This window comes from Palaemon carinicauda, chromosome 27, assembly GCF_036898095.1.
Source record: "Palaemon carinicauda isolate YSFRI2023 chromosome 27, ASM3689809v2, whole genome shotgun sequence".
NCBI lineage: Eukaryota > Metazoa > Arthropoda > Malacostraca > Decapoda > Palaemonidae > Palaemon > Palaemon carinicauda.
This window is the reverse complement of record NC_090751.1, coordinates 89,977,122-89,991,250: the sequence shown is the minus strand read 5'-3', so window position 1 is coordinate 89,991,250 and position 14,129 is coordinate 89,977,122. Positions and strand designations below refer to the sequence as shown.

At 43.6% G+C, this 14,129-nt stretch overlaps 1 protein-coding gene across 1 annotated transcript in view; it reads right to left on the bottom strand.

Moving 5' to 3' along the window:
- LOC137620794 (uncharacterized) overlaps positions 1–14,129 on the bottom strand; it is a 518,290-nt gene that overhangs the window by 425,411 nt on the left and 78,750 nt on the right. The window lies entirely within an intron of this gene.

The following is a 14,129-nucleotide window of genomic DNA, read 5'->3' as shown; positions in this document are numbered from 1 at the left end:
AGATGGTCTCTCTTACACAGCAGCAAATCTATCTGGCTCTCCCTGCCACCACTACTGTAAGTAATCAGTCTGTTAATCTTCTTCTCAAAGAAGGTGTTGATCATTGCTAGGTCAAAAGCCAATGCAAAACCAATCACTCTTTCTCCCCCATCATTTTTCTCACCCACACCCCAACCTTCATGCACTCTCTCTATCCCTTCCCTACTAATTCCCAAGTGGCCGTTCAGATCTCCTCCTATAATTACTCTTTCCCTTGCAGGAATTATTCAAAGCTCCTGGTCCATCTCCTCCCAGAATGTATCCTTCTCCTTCTCTGTACATCCAGTTTGCGGGGCATAGGTACACACCACATTGACTATTGTTGCTCCCAGTCCTAGCTTTAAACTCATAATTCTGTCATTTTTCCTATTCACCCCAATCAAATTTTCGTTCAACTCTTTCTATAATATTCCTACTCCATATCTTCCTTCCATATTTGCTCCACTGTAATATAATTTACAACCTTCGCCTAGTTCTCTTGCGTTATTTCCCTTTCACCTGGTCTCCTGCACACACAGCACTCCAATCTTCCTTCTCTCCATGAGGTCAATCCGCTCTCGCCCTTTTCCAGTCATTGTCCCCACATTTAGAGTTGCTACTCTCATCCTCTCTTCAGATATTTTCTTCTGAGCTTGCCTCTTTAACCCAGCCCGCCCATGACTGGGTAGCCCTTGACGATTTTTCGGAGGGATCAGGCGAGGTCCCAACGCGTCACTTAAGGGGAACGCCCTAGCATTAATTTCATTCTGATTATACTCACTGGCCATAGTTGTTTTCGCTAATTTTTCATGGCCGGATGCCTTTCCTGCCGCCAACCCTCCCCATTTTCCCGGGCTTGGAACCGGTACCAAGTTGAGGCTGGCTTTCCCCCCTCAGTGGCTGGGTTATATATATATATATATATATATATATATATATATATATATATATATATATGTATGTATGTATGTATGTATGTATGTACATATACATATATTGAAGAGACAGTGAAAGATGGAAATGGAAGGTTGTTAGAAGGAGAGGAGGCAGGGAAAAGGTGGGCGGAATATTTTGAAAGTTTACTGAATGTTGAGGATAATAGGGAGGCAGATATAATTGCGGTTGCAGGTGTTGAGGTGCCGGTGATGGGAGATGAGAATGAGAGAGAGATTACAAGAGAGGAAGTGAGGAGAGCACTATATGAAACGAGAGTAGGAAAAGCATATGGTATGGATGGTGTGAGAGCTGAGATGATGAAGGAAGGGGGTGTGACTGTACTTGAATGGTTGGTGAGATTGTTTAATATGTGTTTTGTGTTGTCAATGGTACCAGTAGATTGGGTTTGTGTGTGTATTGTACCACTATATAAGGGTAAGGGAGATGTGCATGAGTGTTGTAAATCAAGGGGTATTAGTTTGTTGAGTGTAGTTGGAAAAGTGTATGGGAGAGTACTGATTAATAGGATTAAGGATAAAACAGAGAATGCAATCTTAGAAGTACAGGTTGGTTTTAGAAAAGGTACGGGTTGCATGAATCAGATTTTTACAGTTAGACAGATATGCAAGAAATATTTAGCAAAAGGTAAGGAGGCGTATGTTGCGTTTAGGGATCTGGAGAAAGCGTATTATAGAGTTGATAGGGAAGCAATGTGGAATGTGATGAGGTTATATGGAGTTGGTGGAAGGTTGTTGCAAGCAGTGAAAAGTTTCTACAAAGATAGTAAAGCATGTGTTAGGATAGGAAATGAAGTGAGCGATTGGTTTACGGCAAGAGTGGGGCTGAGACAGGGATGTGTGATGTCGCCTTGGTTGTTTAACTTGTATGTTGGAGTGGTGAGAGAGGTGAATGCTCGAGTGCTTGGATGACGATTGAAACTGGTAGACAAGAATGACCATGAATGGGAGGTAAATCAGTTGTTGTTTGCGGATGATACTATACTGGTTGCAGACACGGAAGAGAAGTTTGGCTGATTAGTTACAGAATTTGGAAGGGTGTGTGAGAGAAGGAAGTTTAGAGTTGATATGGGTAAGAGTAAGGTTATGAGATGTACGAGAAGGGAGGGTGGTGCTAGGTTGAATGTCATGTTGAATGGAGAGTTACTTGAGGAGGTGGATCAGTTTAAGTAATTGGGGTCTGTTGTTGCAGCAAATGGTGGAGTGGAAGCAGATGTTCGTCAGAGAGTGAATGAAGGATGCAAAGTGTTGGGGGCAGTTAAGGGAGTAGTAAAAAATAGAGGGTTGGGCATGAATGTAAAGAAAGTTCTATATGAGAAAGTGATTGTACCAACTGTGATGTATGGATCGGAGTTGTGGGGAATGAAAGTGACGGAGAGACAGAAATTGAATGTGTTTGAGATGAAATGTCTAAGGAGTATGGTTGGTGTATCTCAAGTAGATAGGGTTAGGAACGAAGTAGTAAGGGTGAGAACAGGTGTAAGAAATGAGTTAGCAGCTAGAGTGGATATGAATGTGTTGAGGTGGTTTGCCATGTTGAGAGAATGGAAAATGGCTTTCTGCTAAAGAAGGTGATGAATGCAAGAGTTGATGGGAGAAGTACAAGAGGAAGGCCAAGGTGTGAGTGGATGGATGGAGTGAAGGAAGCTCTGAGTGATAGGAGGATAGATGTGAGAGAGGCAAGAGAACATGCTAGAAATAGGAATGAATGGCGAGCGATTGTGACGCAGTTCCGGAAGGCTCTGCTGCTTCCTCCGGTGCCTTGGAAGACCGCGGAGGTAGCAGCAATAGGGGATTCAGCGTTATGAAGCTTCATCTGTGGTGGATAACGGGGTAGAGTGGCTGTGGCACCCCTAGCAGTACCAGCCGAACTCGGTTGAGTTCCTTGTCTAGGAGGAACGCAGAGAGGAGAGGTCTCCTTTTCTGTTTCATTTGTTTGATGTCGGCTACCCCCCAAAATTGGGGGAAGTGCCTTGGTATATGTATGTATGTATATATATATATATATATATATATATATATATATATATATATATATATATATATAAATATATTTGTTTTGACACGAATACTTCCCACGTCCCATCATAGGAGTACTCTCTACACATATCTCTACTGACCAGAGATTTCCCACCTCACAGGCCCCCAACCCCCGATCCCCCAGACCCCCTCGCACCAGTGAGACCTGGCCTCCCTTGTTTCTGCTAAGGGTATGCTAGGCTTAGCCTTCCATGTCAACAACAAGCCATTACCTCTTTGGTCATTTGTACCGAAAATACGTCGGGCTTACCTTCGTCAGAATTTTCATTGTAACCTTGTGTTATCGTGTGTGGATCTTGTGATCCTCGATCCCTTCAATTGATCCTGGGCGAGGGTAACGTCGTTGCCCAGGAGTGAGTGGGAAGTTATGTGCAGCCTTTTAGCCCACGTGTTTTTTACATCGTGTCGGGGCCGTGTGTGTTCCCAGATTGACACTTGAGCTGAGTGTGTGGTCTGGAGCGATGCCCAATGGCCCGAGATGGCCACGAAGAAGTTGAAGAAGGACAGGTCACCCTTGGGGAAAGGTAATGGGTCTCATCCTTCTTAGGCGTGCTCGACAATACCCAGTGTTTTGGGGACTTCTTTGTCTCCAGGGATGCCCACGGTGGCAGAGGAGTTAGCGGGACCGGTCAGATTCTTGCGCCCCCCCCCCCACCCCACAGCCATAGTGGGAATGTTGAGTGCAGATTAGTCTCCCATCTATATTCCCTCTGTCCGTGGGTGCGGCCTCCGTCCAGCTGCGGATAGACATCTGCTCACGGGATGATTGTCCCAGTGTCCGTTCAGCGGCTCCCAGGAGCCAATCTCTTCTCGTGGGGTCAAGGGACCAGTCCTGCGTGGAAGGGAGCTGGAAGAGCAAGAAGGACAGTTGTTCTCCCAAGAAATATCGTCCCTCCAAGTGTTCTTGATCACCCCTTATCCCCGCCCAGGGTGGGGACCAAGGTGAGTGGTCTCAGTCTGTTACTGAGACGGTTGTCCCCTTTATTCTGGTAACATCATCCCAGATGTTCTGGTGCAGGGACATGCTGTGGAACGTATACGTCATACTTAGTCATGCATTAAGAAGGAATGTTTAAGAAGTATTAACGTTTGCATATTCCTTGAATGAAGGTTGTAGCAATGTCTTCACACCAATGACTTTCATTATTTATGATTACTGGCGGTCAATCCGTCACTTTGGATAAATGATTTTCTGATATGGATAATTTCCTTTTCATGTGCATGTGTATATATAGATTATATATTCTTGTATATCTTCATTTGGGTATATATCTTTTAGATAGGTAAGTGTGTGTTTAGACAACACTTTTTTCATGTACTTCAAGTTTGTCTTCCTTACAGTAACCTTATATCGTGACATTTCCTGTTTCTTGTGCGGGTGTATATATAGATTACATGTTTATGTATATTTACACTGGCACATTTGTTTTAGATACGTAAGTGTGTGCTTAGACAATACTTTTCTCATGTACGTCAAGTTTGTCTTCCTTACATTGAAGTGGGCCTCAACCGTCTTTCCTTCTGCCTCAGTTGTGACCTGATATACATCATTGTCGGTAGTTAAAGGTCTTTAAAGGTTGCTCAGGAGTGGCAGAGGCAAGGGACAGTGACCTTGCCCTTTCGAGCGGGACAATGCCCAAGAGACTGCCATATATCATGTGATTGTTGGCCGCTGATGCCTAGGCAGATGGTCCTGTGGTTCCCCCCAAGCCCCCCATTCTTGGCTCACAGGCGATATGGGGTTGCAGCACCCGGGAAGGTGATGGGGTTGCAGCGCCCAAGGAACTGACGAGTTTGAGTGGGACTCGTGCCCTGGACTGGCGTTCACCGGTCTGGGACATTACCACATCAGTCACTATGACCCCTATCCTGCACATTGGATGACCATTTGCCCTTGGGGCGGCAATCTTATCCTCCGCTCAGCAGTTAACTGCAGCCAATCTGACCTCATGGGAGCAAGAGGACTTTTCATATACCCCGGGGACGGGATATATGAAAGGGATCCTGCTCCGGGGTGGGGAGCTACGGTTCCCGGGAGGACCAGAGGACCATGTGAAGGGGCATCACCCTTCTAGGTCTCGCTCTTACGGCTCTGGGTCTCCGGTCTCCGCTCCAGCGCCGAAGCGTAGCCAAAGGGAGGAGGAGCGGCGCAGAACCCCTTCAGGAAGGAGATCAGACCGTCAGGAGATGCACTAGCAGTTCCACGTGGGAACCACAGGACCCAAACCATTCAACTGACGGTACGTTGGCTTATCCAGCCAGAGGCCTCTCAAGCTCCCCTACTGGGGATCTGCCAACATGGCTGTCCATGAGCTGTTTGGCATGGCCTGCCTTCCGCTAGAAGTGCCCGGCTACTCTGAACCTCCATGGGTAGAGTACCCGCCTTCGGGTTTTGTCGGCCAGGGGTCGGCCAACATGGCCGTCAATCCGCCGCAAGGCATGGCCTGCCAACCTTCTTCTGCCGCCCGCAACCGGTTTTCCAACAAGAGAAGTTTGTGTGTACATTAAAAGCCGTAATCTTCAACTGCAAGCGCTCGCTTCAGAGTTGCGGGTCTCGGCTAGCGGGTGAACCTTATCCCAGCATGCAGGCCCCTCGTGGTAACCACGTGGCCAAACCCGACATTCCCCCGATGGAATGACAAGGATATTCGGATCCAGTGGGTCTGAGGAGCTGCCAATTCCCTGCTCAACAGGGCCTTACGGCTGACTACCCGCCACCAGGGACCGACTCCTCGGGGCGGCATCTGAATCTCCCACTCAGCGGCGTTCGGAAGCCGATCTAACCCTGTGGAAACAAGGGGCCTTTTCAGACATACCCAGGACTATTCAGGCCCCTAGTTGGGGAGCCTCAGGGCCAGTCCTCCAAACCCCTTGGGAAGACTTTTCCCCTGCATATGGCGATGTGTTTCCTCCCCCGGGCGCCGAGCGCCAGGGAAGAAAAAAGGATCACTCAAAGAGCCTCCACCCTTCGAGGACCCTCTCTTACGACTTCGGGACTCTGGACCCCGTTCCAGCCCCGAAAAGCAGCTGAAAAGAAGGGGGCCGGCACAGGTCTCCCTAGGAAGGGAGTCCGAATCTCAGGGATGTACGATCCCTGAACCCTTGGCAGGGTGCTTTGAATAGATTCCATCTGGCCGCAGAGAGTTTCCTGGAGTTGGGCTTCTGGGACCACCAAAAGGACAAAGTGATGGAGGAAGTGTCATCCTTCCAGAGGGGATTGGGCTTAATTAGTAAGTTGAGTGACCTGCCCGAACCTCCTCCAATAGAAGTCCGACCCCATGATATGGGCCTGGAATGCCAGTTCGGAGGTCCTAGGGTGGCACGAACTTCCCTGGTCCCTCTCTCGCCGGACATCGGGCAGTGGCTCTAAAGGATTTCCACCACCAACGCAGAACCACAAGGCCTGATCAGGCCTCACGGCATACCAAAGCTATTACCCTTCCCGGAGGTGAAGCAAAGGCATTTCTACACCCCGGAGCCAAAGGCCAGGTACATTTTGGGGAAAAGGAGTATAGTTGTGGATGGCCTCAGTGGAAAGGGTCAAGTGTACCGGAGGAATGGTCCTTTCATCTGGAGGTAGCAAGGGCGGTAATAGAAAAGTGGTGATTGCCGTACCTGGACCTTGTTGCCACTTGGCTAAACGTGAAATGGCTAGCCTTTTGTTCCCCAGTGCAAGACCCAGCATCAATTCTGGAACACGTTTTCCAACATCTGTGGGACGCCCTCCACGTGTACGTCTTCCCCCCCATTCACCCTTCTGTGCCAGACCGTGAACTTCGGGAGGCAAAGCAGGTTAGGTTGACCATAATATCTCTGTGGGGGCCAGTAAGGAGTGGTTCACGGTCCTGAGGGCCTTGGCAATAGAAGTCCCCTGACCCCTTCCTCTAGATGGGACCTGTTAAGGCAGCCTCACTTCCAGAGGTCCCATGAAGGCCTCCAAAGCATGTCCTTTCACGCGTGGAGATTTTCCAGCGTTTACTGAGGAGAGGGGAGATCCAAGAGGGCAGTCGGCCGGATAATCTCAATCTAAGGCAATTCAGCCCCTCAAGGCTTCAATCCCGGTCATCGCAGAGTTTCTAGTACATCTTCGACTCAACCGGGGTATGTCAGTACCAGCAGTGAAGGAATTCCGTGCAGCCCTGGGACATGTCTTCCCCCCTCAAGGGCTTGAACCTAAGTTCCTCCAAGCACCTCTCGATGCTGGCAAAGGGATTCGAGGAGTCCTGCCCCCTCCCTCCCCCAGCACCCTCTTGGACCCCTTGTGGGACATCACCAAAGTCCTCGACTCCCTAAAGAAGCCGCCTTTTGAGTCTCTAAGACAAATTACTGAGGGGACTGACCCTAAAGACGGTGCTCATTCTCGCCCGGGGCCTCGGCCAAAAGGATAGGCATGCTCCATGGGCTCTCAGCAATGTCTTCCACTCTCACGGATGGAAAGAGTTGTCTCTCAGGTTCGTTCCCTCCTTCGTGTCAAAACCACAGAACCTGCCAGTAGATGACCTCCGCTTTAACGAGTTCTCCATCCCAGCCATCACCAGGACAAATGTCCCGGAGGACCTTCTATTATGCCTGGTGAGGGCGGTGAGGATATATCTCCCTTGGACCTCCGCCCTCCGGCCCGCTATCAAGAGATTGTCTATGATGACAGGTAGAATTAAGAAGGCGGTATTGAAGAATACGATCTCCTTCTGGCTCTGGAAGACGATCTGAAGGGCGTACCTGGTGAAGGGCAAAGTCTCCCCCAGGTCTGTCAAACCTCACGACATCCGGGGCATCTGCACCTCGTTGGACTTTGAGAATAACATGGCGGTCGGCCAGGTGCTGAGGGCAGGTGTATGGTCGGGACAGTCGACTCTTACGGTCCACTACTTTATAGACTGCTCCCTCAAGTCCTGGGAGGGGTTCAAACCTGGTCCTGTCGTAATCGCCCAGAACGGGATCTAAGGGCAGCTATGCGCGAAAGTCCGGACGAGGTAACAAGGGATAGAGCGTCTCGGACCCTATCCCCTCGGCCCGCCATGGATCAACTCGACCCGTCGTAGCCGCACAGTAGAGGGTGTAAAGGCAACTACACTCGATAGACCGGTCGGGTTAACGGGAGTTAGAGAGTGTCGGACCCTATCCCCTAAGTCCTCCTGGGATCACCCTGACAAGACGAAGTTTACACTTGGGTGAGCGTTACCTTTCCATTCCTCCATTAATCACCCTGTTTTGTTAACTATTCCCAGATAGGCCTCTCACCTCCCCTTCACATGCAATCGCTAGCCTCCCCTCAGGGTCTATTTGCCTGCTCCTAATTATGAGACTCCTATGATGGGACATGGGAAGTATTCGTGTCGGAACAAATGACAATTTCTAGGTAAATTGTATGTTTCCTAACTTACTTACCACGTCCCAATAGGGTAACTCCCCCCTCCCCCATCCTTCACATCTATAGACCCTTGGTATCATATGTCACTTTTCCCCGAGACCAGAGGATAATGGCTTGTTGCTGACATGTAAGAGTAAGCCTAGCATACCCTTGGGACATTCCAGGGAACAAGGGAGGCCAGGTCTCATAGGTCTTGGAGATCAGGATGTGGTGGCCTGTGGGGAGGGAAATCTCTAGTCGGTAGAGACACGTGTAGAGAGTACTCCTACGATGGGAGGTGGGAAGTATGTTAGAAAAAATACAATTTACCTAGAAATTGTCATATATATATATATATATATATATATACACACACACACACACATATATATATATATATATATACTATTATTATTATTATTATTGATATTAATATTAATATCTACAGGTCTCCTTGTATGGTAGACAAAGTGATCAATTATCGATTGTATCTTATCACCGAACACTTGATATAAAAAAGCCCTGAACTTGTACTCGCGTAGTAAATTACAATGTATTTAATATTCAGAAGTCATTGGACTCCGTTCTGGTGCATGTCAGAGTTTCATGTAGCAACAAATTCAAAATAGCTGGGACAAAGGATCGCTGTGAAGCTCCGTTGCTGTCATTTTAGGGGGGTACGTTTGCTACGATGTCTCTCTCTCTCTCTCTCTCTCTCTCTCTCTCTCTCTCTCTCTCTCTCTCTCTCTCTCTCAAATAAGAACTTGAGGAGTAAATAAACCCGATCTTACATCGTTTGTAGAAATTTATTTAGTTCCAGGTGTTGATCATATTTTTGTTTAATTCATACATCATCATCATCATCATCTCTTACGCCTATTGCCGTAAAGGGCCTCGGTTAGATTTCGCCAGTCATCTCTATATTAAGCTTTTAATTCAATACTTCTACTTTCATCATCTATCTCCTCACGTTTCATAGTCCTCAGTTTTTTTTTCTTTCAGAAATAGTTTAGGATTAATTGAAGCAAAAATATTACACGGATTTCGCCAGGAACTAAAATCAGGTGACTTTGCAAACACCGTGTCGTTTTTTATATAGTTATTTTTAATATTTGTATAAGAAAGTGAAATACTGGGTAGGGTCATCAAGGAGATCTTTTATCTTGAATAGAGAGAGAGAGAGAGAGAGAGAGAGAGAGAGAGAGAGAGAGAGAGAGATTTTCTAATGACCATATGTTTTTATTTTTCTTCATTTTTATTATTCATATTCTCTTTTGGTCGCTCTTTTTTTCCCGAATATCTTTTAAGTTGAAAGCACTTCTAATACCGTCGTGCTAACACTCGACACTGAGTGAGTTCTCCGTCCACCTTCTTTTTTCTTCTTCTGTCAGTCAGCGAAGACGGTAAAAGGTTTTATTGTCTTTGATCTGTCAGTAGTACCACGGGACGTTGTCCTTAGTAACATTCAGGGAAACAGTCAGGTTTCATTTTGTAGAATTTACACGCTTTTTCATCAACTTCAACGTTCAAGTTAGTATTTGGCAGCTCAAAGGATTTCATAGTAGTTAACGTTTTATCTAACTCAAAAATGGCTAGTTGTTGTTATTGTCATCATCATCGTCATTATTATTATTATTATTATTATTATTATTATTATTATTATTATTATTACTTGCTGAACTTCAACCCTAGTTGGAAATGCAGGATCAATCCACACATTGTTTAACCATAAATTTTAACCAAATTTTGCAACGTTTCAGTCGCGTCTCTAGAACTACAATAAATACTATTCTATTCTCTGTCCTCCAAAATTTCATAATTGAAGGTGGTTGGAAAACTATAATTTTCATGTGACGTTAAAAAGAATGTTTTTGTATCTAAATAAGCTAATACTCAATTTTTCATAAATGTATACACGGAGGAGCACATGAGTAGGCATATTATGTATAGATACAATTTCTATGGTCTTATATACTATGAAGTTTTTGTTAAATTAGATAGAAAGTATTGACAATCTCGAGAATATGATCTATTCTCATTTTGAAAAACAAATTTAACGCTTACATAATAGAAGTGTGATGCTTTTAAGAACAAAGAACTTATTGCAAATGTACACAGCTTATCCAGATTCCTGTACAATAACTTCAATCCACATGAGATTTTGTGTCTATCTTGAAAGAGCAGCCACACCAGGGTCATTCTGCATATTCTGAATTAATAAACGATATCGGCGTCAATGACCTTGAATGTCAGGATGCCAGAGAACTTCAAATATCTCTCTCTCTCTCTCTCTCTCTCTCTCTCTCTCTCTCTCTCTCTCTCTTTCATATCTTTGTAAGTAACTGATCCTTCCTTCAGCGTTTTCCTCTATCTAGAAATAAACCTTCTTGTGGGGCTGTGGTGGCCAATGTGGTTAAGTCCCTGACCGGTGAACGACAGACTGGGGTTTCGAGTCCCGCTCAAACTCGGTAGTTACTTTGGTCGTGGCAACGTCACCATCCTTGTGAGCTAAGGATGGGGGGTTTGAGGGAGCCTTTATGTCTATCTGCTGAGTCATCAGCAGCCATTGCCTGGCTCTCCCTGATCCTAGCGTGGGTGGAAAGTGAGCTTGGACGCTAATCATATGTCTATGTGGCCAATCTCTAGGGCATTGTCCTGCTCGATAGCGCAATATCACTGTCCCTTGCCCTTGCCATTCATGAGTAACCTTTAATCCTTACCTACATGGAGACGGTAGTGAGGCCGAGACGATTTTTGAGGTAAACAAGCAACAACTGTGATATCTTTAGTTTCCTCTTGAAAGTCTTAATATCTTCACTTATACTTAATATGTTATTAAATTGAAGATTCGTGTGTATGTTTTATAGATAATGAGCTGACGTTATTCATTTGTTCGCCCTTAACAACTATTGTGTTCATATTATTTGTCAAGAAATGAGGATTTTCTTTAAAATTCACAATAATGTGTGTACTAATGAATGTTATGGCAATTTTGATTAAAATTCCTTATTACAATAACACGCAATCTGCCCATAACTGAAACATATATATGAAAATGTAACAACGATTCGATTAAAAATGACCTTGAGTATTGCCTCTACGGCACTAGAGAGAGAGAGAGAGAGAGAGAGAGAGAGAGAGAGAGAGAGAGGACTTCAGAAACAGTTTCAGACAGATGCATAAGCGTCCGAGAAAAGTTCCTCTGGGAAAGAATATCGATAAATCTTACTTTCTTGAGATGATTGTCTGCTTTGTCCAAGCTTCAGTTTTAGACAATCAATCTTTAGAAAAACGTATCCGGAATAATATTTTGCATTGCATTATGACTATTTATTTCTTTTTATTGGCATATAATGTGATATTATGTTGTATGTTCTGAAATGTATTGAGACGTATGATTTATTTTGTTATATTCTCTTGAAATCGTTCAGAAAATTTGAACGTTTGCAAACTGACACTTAAGCAAGATTTTAAGCTGATTTAGGTCTGGTCAGTGGTTGTATGGGTAACCAGGAAGAGTCGGATTCCGTTGGTACAAGGTCCCTAGAACGTTCATGGCACAGGGCATGGGGCCTGCAATCTCACTCCATACATACTGTACCTTGTTGAATAGTTGAATACCTTGAAGGATAATACGGAGCTACGAGTATAGGGTTCCCAAAGAGCTAAACGCTTTAGTTATAAGTATACTTATATATATCTGTATACATTGTCTGTCATGTGTATTATATATGTACAACGTATTATTCCATTCATAAGCATGCATAATTACTACACAGACAAATATATGACTATAAAAATATCTCGATATTTGTGTCATTGATATGATGAAGGTAACTAGTTCTGTTTGGGAGATTCAATTTGTCCTTCATCTTTCCAGTTTGTTTCATTTATATAAACCGAATTGGAATGAATAATTGACTGTTACGAATGAGATGTAATGAAAGGGATGAGTAGGAAAGGAGGGACGGGAGAGGAACTCTTAGAGACAAGGAGGATGATAATTGAGGTAGAACTTATTAGCATGCGGTGTTCCTTATATAAGAAAATTTAATACTGATTATGGGGATATTAAAGAATAAGGTAATATCACCCTGCTTCACAGCTATAGAATATTCTCTCTCTCTCTCTCTCTCTCTCTCTCTCTCTCTCTCTCTCTCTCTCTGAGAGACTCAAATACCCATCAAGATTTTTTGCTTTAGTGATCATATAACAGAAACTTGATCTACCAACTCTTGAGGGCAGAAGGGAAAAGTAAGGGATATGTTTTTTTTTTTTTTCTCGTAGTTTCTGGTTCACATTTTTTTACCTCTATTGTTGCTTTGCCTAGAGAGGTAATCTATTACTAGTATATAGTTTTAACAAATTTCTCATATATATATATATATATATATATATATGTATATATATATATATATATATTCCTTTAAATAATCCACAAATACTCTTTCAAGCTCACTTTGCCAGGGGATCTCAGACCCATAGGAAAATTGTTATATTTTCTGCCCATCCAAGGATTCGATCCTATGACCGATAGAAATAAGAGTAAACATTAGACATTCGCCCTCTCGGCTGAATGTCAAAGGTTCGAATTCTTGGCTGGCCAGAAATAATTATCACTGAAACAAGTCTCATTTGTGTCTGGGATCCCATGGCTGAGTGAATTCGATATTTAAAGAGTATTTGTTGCTTACATGAAAGAATTAAAATCAAAAGTATTAGTAATAGAAATTTATATATGTACATATATATATATATATGCATATATATATATATATATATATAAGTAATTTCTTATCGAATTCCATACCTTCAAACATTAAATTCATCTCAAGTAATCAATGTATTAATCTTATAGCGGAATATATTTGATAAGCAAAAGATAAACTTATCCTTAGTTTACATTTATGAATATGCACCTTTGTTGAAACAATCCTCTGAATAAGTCTTGCATAGGATTGTGAGACTTCAATTTAAAAGACTTGGAATGCTACACCTCATATGTAAGAGGTGGACATAGGATAAAATGGATAATGAACAGTAAATGTGGCAACTGAAAACTTGGGGGAATTAAACTGCTTCTGTATCGTCTTGAACTTCGTAAAGCAGCTGGTGTGTGTGTGCGGTGTGTGCGTGTGTGTGTGTGTGTGTGTGTGTGGAGAGGTTACCTCGAGTGCAGTCAAAGAGTCCAGTGAACTTGTGCAGAGAAAAGGCTTCATGTCCAGACCAATACTTTTCGCCACTTTTCGCGCAAGTCTTTTTGCCAAAATTGGATTTGCAATTATTGGAGTTCGCGTAGCAATATATGCCAAGGCTTTTAGAATAAACAAAGTTTGTAGTATATTGTAATGAAGTCTCTCTCTCTCTCTCTCTCTCTCTCTCTCTCTCTCTCTCCACGATGTTTGAAGGCTGAAGTGTGTTAGGGAGCTTGTTTTTTCTTATACGTTTTCGGCTTTTAATGTGCGCCTATTATCAGTATTTTGCAATAAAAAGATACACAGAAAAAATCAGAATATAACATGATTATCAATAATCGATGAGATTTGAGGGAATCAGAAACGCGAGTTCTTACCGGTTGTTCAAATTTACAATTTTTGCGGTAATTTTTATTGTCAATTTATTGCCAAGTTAAAATCATCTGCTATTTCAGAATCAGTCGTAGAGGAACTGCATTATAATAAAATAGTTTACAAATTCAATGGTACCTATTTTATCTGCAATTCTGAAAAATTGGTGTTTGAGCAAAAACTGAAAAGTTATACAGATTT